At 42.9% G+C, this 9,482-nt stretch overlaps 1 long non-coding RNA gene across 1 annotated transcript; it reads left to right on the top strand.

Annotated features, from left to right (window-relative positions):
• Window positions 1-346: 346 nt before the first annotated feature.
• LOC127002624 (uncharacterized) lies at window positions 347-3,731 on the top strand. Its single transcript, XR_007756349.1, has 3 exons — window positions 347-626; window positions 2,000-2,113; window positions 2,907-3,731. It is a non-coding gene; the product is annotated as an uncharacterized LOC127002624 (long non-coding RNA).
• Window positions 3,732-9,482: the final 5,751 nt, after the last annotated feature.

The following is a 9,482-nucleotide window of genomic DNA, read 5'->3' as shown; positions in this document are numbered from 1 at the left end:
ATGACACAACAGGGCCCGTATCCTCGAGAGCTATTAACTTTTACTCTTAAAGTTACGATCAAAGTTAATAGTTTCAAATTATTAAGAGTAAAAGCTATCCTCGTCAACTTTGAGTGTAAGTATTAGCAAATCCTGGCTACTATTATCTTCTTCTTCTTCTTCTTTATGGCGGGCTCGTTGCTAGGGACGCCTCCGTGCAAAACGTAATCATCCGACATGAATTAAGTAAATATTTCAAAAGAAAAATAAAGAAAACATGTATAAATGTACAACAGAAACATAATAAATGGCAAACACAAGAAAATACTGAGTTTTGTGGCAGATAGAAGCAGCCTCAAAGGCTGCTTTTACTCCGTCACTCGTCAATACCGTTATCTCCCCTCCTGCGTCACGACTTGCTCTGCTGAAATTACCGCACCATAACCACGTCATCTGCCCCAATGAGCACATCTACGGGCCGGAGAACCAGCGCAGAAAAGGAGGAAGTTTAATTGGTCGCCCGATGAAACGGTCTTCTTACATCAAATTCATGAAAAAATACGTATAATCAGAGGGTGTTATGGGAAGAGTATCACCCCTGAGGATAAGAAGAGAGCGTGGACTGCAGTGGCAGAAGCTGTAACAAGGTTAGTAATCACATATTCATGGTTCAATTAGCTTACAGACTAACCTAACCTAATCAATTGGGTATTTTTTGCATAATAACACAACCACTGACCTTCCAAACAGAACATACCTTTTTATTCTGTATCTGAATAGTTTCATTATGACCATTTCTGCCACAACCTCTTCTCCCTCAACAACCTAACATAACTAAACCTAACCATGCCAAACCTGCCCCGTCCTACCGAGCACATCCTAACTTAACATGCCAAGTTTGTTGGGAGGGAAGAAGGGGTTGGTATAGATAGTTAAGGTATATTTGCCCTGTTTTTATTCTTTATTTATTTTTATTTGTTTATTATATTTTTTATTGGGGGGGGGGGGTATTGCTAGGCATGCCAGACTATGGACACTTTTGCAAGTACTTTATGTCAAGACTATATGGGAATAGATAGGTTTCGTGAGAATGGTAAAGTAAGATTAAAATAGTATATTTATAGCATTGGTCAAACAGATTAAGGTGATATAATGTTAAATTGGAATGTACTCAAGATAATGAAATTAAGGTTAATGCTTTTATTTTTTTGTTACATATTCACATATTCATGATTCAAGTAACTTGCAAACTAACCTAACCTCGTCAAATGGGTATTTTTGTATACAAACACAACCACAGAGTTTCCAAACAGAACATACTTTTTCCTACTGCTTCACGTAAATAGCATCATCATGACCATTTCTGCTGCAACCCCCACTCCCTCAACAATATAACATAACTAAACCAACTCCTGCTAAACCTGTCCTACCTAACACGTCCTAACCTAACATGGTAGGTCCCCAAGTTTGGTAGGGTGGAAAGGGGGTTAGTATAAGAGAGTCAAGTCATATTTACCTGTTATTTTATTTATTCCTTATTTAGATTTTTTTTTGGGGGGTGGGTGGGTTGGGCATGCCAGACTCTCAACACTTTTACAAGTATTTTATGTTAAGACTATATCGGAATATGTAGATTTGATGAGAATGGTAAAGTAAGATTAAAATATTATTTTGATAGCATTGGTCAAACAGTTTCTGGTGATACAATGTTAGGTTAGAAGTACTCAAAAGAATGGAATTAAGATTAATGCTTTGAATTTTTTTGTATAGCTGTATTGTGTAATATCCTCCTACTTAGAGAAAAGCATTTTAGAAAAGTAGGCAATGAAAAGTGGTATTTATGGTCATGTTCATAACAACTAAAAAGTTAATGTCTTATGATGCATGTAAATAAAATACCGGTACTGATTTAGCTTTCCATCACAGCAAGTATTAAATGTTATTGGAGAAGGTATGGGAAATAAATAGCATGCCATAGTGAAACGATTAAGAAACTTGCTTAACATTTATACCCTGACAGTGCCTTCCCTGGGAGTGGACCCCGTACGCAGGATGACTGTGAGAGGCGTTGGTACAACGTACAACAAAAATCAAAGCCTTGCATTGCCAAGTGCAAGAATGAGCAGCGGCACTGGTAATTTTTTTGTTGTTGTTATGTCTTTAAATGTAAAATTTATATTAGTTAGTTTTTTATGTGCTCACAGAATGCAGCTATACTGGCCACAATGCCTTTATTTCAGCTTAAAGTTAATAAGTTCATAGCAGTGAACTGCATATTTGATATAGAACTTTTTTTAATGTTCATCTGTCAATGACTATCAATCTATCTAAATACCTTGGTTGTCTTTCCCCAGTGAAGGGTTTTAGCCAAGACAGGCACACACTTACTCACACACTCAAGACTCATGTACACCACTCTCTCAGCTGCACAGCCCCTGAGGGAGTAAAAAAGGCCCTCACTGTATGGGGGATTAGCTGCACAGTTCAGACAGGGAACTTCCACACCAAGGCCTCACAGCATACACTGGTTTACCCCTGCCCCTTCATAACATTGACACAGACAGGGAACTTCCACACCAAGGCCTCACAGCATACACTGGTTTACCCCTGCCCCTTCATAACATTGACATTTCCCCCAGCACCTGAGTGCCCCACACGTGTGGCACCACAGATACGCAGGCGCCTGCCTATATAACTATGACATTAACTGTGGTAGATAAACTGGTGTATGACATCATAGGCTGCTCGTCTCATGTATTTGAAGGGGTACCAGAGCCATTCAGCATTGACATGATGTGCTAGGGATAGGACAGCAGCAACAGTCAAGCAGCAGTGAAATATTGACTGGCCTGTATGTTTTTGGCAAAAACTTTTATATTCTTATTAAAACAATTTATTTATCACCCTTAAATTCATATTCTTTGTAGATACACACTTTATCAGTATTGCTAGAGACCATCCCAGCACATTGTTCATTACTTGTGGACAAGATACCATTAGCTGCTCCGGCAACAGCCACTGCTTCAATATCTGCTGGCCCTATGACACCAGCCACTGCTTCATCATCTGCTGGCCCTATGACACCAGCCACTGCAAGGGATGACAATGAAGCTGCTCCACCAGTCACCACCTACTTCATCGGAGTTAAGAGATGCCTTTCATAGGGCAGCAGTATAATTTTTTGATGCTGGGCTGAATATTACTGCCTCAAGGCTATGATTTTGTCACTTTTTTTTATTACTGAGGAGGTTAGGGTGGAAGGGGTGAAAAATAATCTCTGCTGTTTTTCGACAGAAATGGTTAGCAAATACATTCAAAGCACAAAATTTACCAGAAAAAAACTGTGTGCCATTGTGAGTGGGTTCACTTGAGATTGGGCTCCAATACGCCTCCGTGGTCTAGTGGTCAGCATGCCTGGCTTCTACGCGGGCCCGGGTTCGAATCCCGGCCCGGGCAGTCGGCGTGCAGCTCACCCAGCTGATCATCCTCCCTCTCGGGCTGGTCGATAAATGACTACCTGGGGAAACTGTGGTAACCCGGATGTCACACTGGCCCTGTGTCCCGGGGTAATGGGCTCCCTCCCACCACAGGCTCAAGGGCCAATGTTACGGAGATGAGCATTAGCTTATAACACCTTTAGGCACCGATCATATTTGCATTTTATGTAGTCTGTGATGCAGGCAGGATATTCATTAGCACCTAATTAGACTCATGCTGCTCTCCAGTGCTCTCTGATGAACTCACAATCAAAGATGTAGTATACCTATATGGCAGCATTGAGTAATCTTAGGTCACTTGGTAAAGTGTTCACGTAAGTCCGACCCAAGCTGACAACATAAACCTAAGCGTGTTTGCAAGCTGAGTGCTTAGAATATTGGCATAATAATAAAAGATGCTGAAAACTAGATTACACTGATAAGAGTAATTATATACTGAATGTGTAATGGAGCCAAGATAAAAAAGCTATGTTTTTCAGTGGTCATACCATGATCTCATGAAAATAAATAGGTTGACATATATAATTAATTACTACGTATTTTGTTATGATGACTATTGCACATTAATACCATAGCTTTGAATCCAATGATGAATATCTTCAAGCAAGACAAATAGCAACAGATTGGTCACCAATTCACTCAGTAAACACAATACTTCAGAAAAGTAAACACTGAATTCACAACAAAGTTGTTTTTCCACTTGGAACTTTGTAAACAGAAACCAAGTAACCTCGTTTTACTTCACTTATAAGTCATGATGTACGCGATGTGGTCACCTCGACCTTTCGTTCCTCCTCCCTCACACTGGCAGACGTCTCTAACAAGCTTTTTTACCACCATTATCTCAATACGAATAACCGGCAGGAGTAATTTGTTTTCTGTCTTGATTTTAAAGCAACAATAATTATAAATCATATTCTAAATTACATTTTAATGCAATTTTAATGTCATCTTTTTCATTTGCATGTGTGTACCTTTCTGCTACATATGAAAGTTTTTTTTTCCCATGTTTTGTTTTCCTTAACTCAAATATTTCACATTTTAATCAATAACAAAGGCATCAAACACTAATTGTATGTTCAAGCTAAGTTTTTTTTTTTTTCTGTTGACATAAACTACTTCGTTTTCCTTTGGTGCCATTATTTTCACATGGGTGCAGTCTATCACTCCCACAACACCGGCAAGTTGGTACAATTCTGCTTGATTTTCACGGATCTCCACCCTATCAAGGGGAGACTGGATAAACCTCCCGACTACCTACGGGTCACTGAGGGCGGCCAGAGTTTCCGCAATCACCCTGCTTACACTACTCTGGCTTACCCCCAAACTCAAAACTTGAACACTGCAGCATTTTTCCTGTAGCCAAGTATCTAAGTCAAAATCACTTTCAACCCCGGGGTGAGGGAATGCTCCCTTTGAACTGGATCTTGTAGCTATCTTCTCACCAAATCAGTCACATACTCCATTCCTGCACGGTCTAATATGTATGTCTTGACAAGTTCACCATCGCTATACAGTTCCAAAGCGTCCTATCAAACTCTAAATTGCGGAGGCGGGCCGGACGAGGAAGTCCGGTGGCCATGTTGATATGGGTCTGGGTCTGGGATTCACTATTAACTTTACTATTAAGGGTTTAGAAGTCCTCGCCAGCACTCCCAAGTTAATACCAAAGTTAATAGTAGGTATTAGGCTAATAGTTGTTGAGGATACACTTTGAGAGTGAAGTTAATACTAAGGTCGAAAGTTAATACCAAGTTTAGTATTAATAGTTGTCGAGGATACGGGCCCTGGGGCTGCCCAAAGCCGCGCTCAAGCTCGTGGTGGTCCGGGCCCTCGAAGGAGGAGTCCGGATCTTCCAAGCACACAGAAACACGGCAGGGGCACCCGTGGCAAGGGGTGCACCATGAAAAGGGCCGCACCATGTGCAAAACACTAAGGGAATGTGCAAATGAAAAGAGCTGGATTGTGATAGTGAAGTGAGATGTGTTAAGACCTGGTAAGAGATGAGAAGTGCTGTGAAGTGTTGCACGACGCCAATAATGGCACCCATCTATCCCTGTGTTCTCCTGCCTCATGAGTATGTATGTGGTGGAGGAGAGTGTGTCGGTGATGGTTTTGTTATTGTTTTCTGTGTACTATTTATTTATATGAAGGACTTCGTGTGTGCGTTCCTATTGCTTGACAGCAAAAAACAGAAACGGAAACACTGGGTCCATCCCATTAACGCAAGGAGAGATCGGTATGGAGAATACCACCGAACTGAAGAGAGATGAATCGCGATTCTTCGCGTATTTACGGATGAAACCGGCAAGTTTCGATGTTCTACACTCCCTTATAGAAAGAAAATTTTCGAAAAGGTAAGATAAGTTTTTATTTAGTAATAATTCAGAAATTTATCTTGAGGATACATGTAAAACAAAGCAGTTTGAACAAAATTAACTTCCTTTCATAACGAGTTTTATCCCTTCTTACAGGACTACAGCTTTTCGTAGGCCGGTTGGAACGGAAGAACGTCTTGTAGTTACTTTAAGGTGGGTGCAAGTAAAATAATTACCTTCAGAAGTTACCGCAGGACTGCAGGTCACAGTTCACAAAGGGGCTAAATTCTGCTAATTTGGCATGTGCATTTTTGGACAATTACCATTTGTTAGGAATATATACTGAAGAGTATTGTGCTGGATCCGGTGGGTCAGAATATTGGTTAGGTGGTACAAGAGTGTGGTATGTTTGCTGGACGGCAGATGCTCCCTGGACACAACTACTTTCTATTGGTGTCAATTATGCCTTCGGAGTTATTTGCTTCAATTCCAGCTTAGTTTGCATGAGAAGTCTCCCGTCTTCAATTTGCTTCAGATCATTGGCCAGATCCATGGCAAACACTTCCAGTGGGTCTTTTGTTTCTTCCATTTTCTGCCTTGAAATTGCAATGGTTTCTTTCAACAGATTGAGCTTCTCTTGCTCAGTGCTGTCCGAACATGCTGTGCTGTACCTTTTTCGCTTTGTCTGCGAAGCTGAACTTGTCGATGCCTCGCTTGGACTCCTGCTTCCGGCTGAGGATATGCCAGATGCCTGTAGTGCTTGCCTCACCACATCTTCCTCATTATTTTCCTCTATTAGTTCGTTTGTGTCGTCGAAGCTCTTGTCATCGTTGTCTCGTCCGCTGCACTGTGTATCCCCCGGGTGACCTGATGTCATTTTACGTCCAATGAATTCATCTTTCATGAAGTATTGTGATACAGTGAATTTACCGTACCCAACGGTTATGTTTCTCGCAGGACACTAGAACTACACCAGGACAACTCCACAAAAAAGATACACAAACCACTTACCACTAATTCATCAGGGGTGCCGGGCTTTCCCCTACAAGCACCTCCCAGCGTTACAACGATAATCCTAACAGGCCTGATTGTAATACCTATTTGTAATCACTGTAGGAGGCACTTATCTTTCGAAGGGTTTCAAAAGTAGTTGTCTCTTGAATTAAGTTATGGAGGAGTCCTGTTGTCCTCGAGACTAAGTTTAAGTCAGCACTGCCGCGAGTTAATGTGGGGCGAAAGCGAGCGCTGAGGTGTTGTTAGCTTGAGAGCTGGTGATGTTGTGGGCCGAAAGCCAACCACGTGGGTCAGAAGGGGTATTTTGAATTTCCCTCGCCAGATGGCGTGGCTTTCGATCGGTTAAATTATCCTTGCCGCAAGGGCAATTATTTATTATTTCATGAAAGGAAATTGTAAATTGTAAATGTGTTTAGTCTTCAGGCAGTGAATATGGTGATACTGTCTCGGTTTGGGAGCCGATGAGCGAAGTATGTAAGTACCATCCAAGGCTTATTTGAGCTCAGACGATACTCTTAGTTGGCTTGAACTCTTGGCCCGAGACTAGTTAATTTGCCTAATCCCCTGGTTAACTGACCTAATTCCTAACAGAAGAGAAGCTTTGTAAAATAGGGCCATGTTATCTGAGAGGACTTGTCAAAGGCCGGGGCACCAGATTTTGTTTTTGGCAGGGAATTCACGTGCTTTCTCATGGCATCTTTCAGGGTTTTCAGGCGCTCTTTGACCTCGTTGAATGAAAAAAAAAAGATTAAAGATTCACTTATATATTATGTTATATATTTATTGTAATATTATATGGTCAAAATTAAAAAAAAAAAGTGAACATTTAGCAAAATTTTGAGTCGAAAATAAACTTTCCACAATAATGAGTTAAAAACGAATACTTTCTTACGGTATTATTCTTACCAATGCGTAAATACCTAAGTCTTTTTCGATACTAAAATCTTTTTTTTTTTTTCACTTCCAGGGTTTTGGCGACGGGAGCATCATTCAGATCATTGGCGTTTTCTTTTCGTCTAGGAGTATCTACCGCAGCTGGCATTGTCAAGGAGACTTGCTTGGCTATTTGGGAATTACATACAACGCATCTGCCAATGCCGACCCTGCAATCCCTTCAAAATACAGCAAAGGAGTTCCTTGATAGGTGGAACTTCCCAAACACCATTGGTTGTATTGACGGCAAACATATTCGCCTTCAATGCCCAGACAACAGTGGCTCCATTTATTTTAACTACAAAAAATTCTTCTCAATCGTGCTACAAGGTGTTGCTGGTCCAGATCTCAAGTTCATTTTTGTGGACGGTGGAGTTTTCGGAAGATCAAAAATTAAGCATCTTTTGGACTCCAATGAGTATAACCTCCCAGCTACTGCCAAAACTACCTCAGACTTGCTAATAGAACTGCCCCTCTTCCTACTTGGAGACGCAGCGTATCCGCTACGAAAAGACCTCATCACCCCATATATCACCGGCATGTCCTATGAAAAACGAGTGTTCAACTACAGACATTCGCGTTGTCGCCTTTGTGTTGAAAGTGCATTTGGAATTCTGGCCGGAAAGTGGCGTGTGCTGCGCACGGCTATGTAAGTCAACGTTGACAATGCTACTACTATCGCACTGGCGACAGTCGTTCTCCATGACTTTGTCTTGTCAGTGGAACAAGTAGATCCAAATGATTACGAAGATTGGAGTGATGACTGTTGGTCAGGTACTTGTCGACACTTGTAATCATTGGATAGACAAACACTGAATAAACTTAAGTCCGTATATTCTATGGAAAGTAACAGAGAACGAACTAGTACGTGCGTACGCGATACAGAGACGGAGTGAACTGGCCCCTGAGCGGGAGCGTGGATGTTTTGGCACCAGCTTTCTCCGCGTGGGCCGCCTTCTTACCCTTCTTGTACTGTGAGACGCCTCTCACGGCAGTGGACGGGGTCTCTATTTCAGAGTACGTCACATCGGTGGCCTCATACGACCGACATTTCGTCACTGTCTCTTGAAGCGTGCGGGAGGCGTCCGTGGTGATAAGCTCTCGCCTCAACTCCCCGTTGCGAACTCCCGTCAACAAGGCATGCTTCATCCAGACTTCCTCACAACGTGCCCCTGAGCACACTTCAATCTCTTCCGAAAGACCCTTGAGACGTGCGTAGAAGTCGGTGAAGCTCTCACCCTCGGCTTGCTGACAGGTGGAGAAGGCACGGCGACGGATCGCTTCGTTATTCTGACCCTTCACGTGCTCCTGCAGGAGGTCAAGCACCTCTTCCACCGTGTGCGGGGAGTCGACGGGGATCTGAAGCGAGGTCTCCAAATCACTCAGTGTCTTTGTGGAGAAGCACATCCTCAGCTCTGCACGCTGCATGTCTTGGGGCATGCTCGACAGGCGACGCATTGTGGCGTGATCATTCCACCGGCTCCTCCATATCCGGAATTGTCGGAACGTCCCATCATGAGCGAGAGGCGGAGGAGTGGCGGCGGAGGCCTTGATGGGGGCCTTCTCGATTAGAGGGGAGACGCGCTGCTGCGTGGCACTCGTAAGCAGTGCCTCGATGCGCCGTGTGTCTTCCTCGCGACGCACTCGCTCTTCCTCGCGCCGAAGCCGTTCGTCTTCCTCGCGCCGTTGTGCCGCGTCCTCTTCCAGACGCACTCGCTCTTCCTCGCGGCGTTGTTCCGCG

The sequence above is a fragment of the Eriocheir sinensis genome, chromosome 23 (assembly GCF_024679095.1).
Source record: "Eriocheir sinensis breed Jianghai 21 chromosome 23, ASM2467909v1, whole genome shotgun sequence".
Classification (NCBI taxonomy): domain Eukaryota; kingdom Metazoa; phylum Arthropoda; class Malacostraca; order Decapoda; family Varunidae; genus Eriocheir; species Eriocheir sinensis.
Note: the sequence above shows the minus strand (reverse complement) of the source record. Positions and strands in the feature narration are given on the sequence as shown.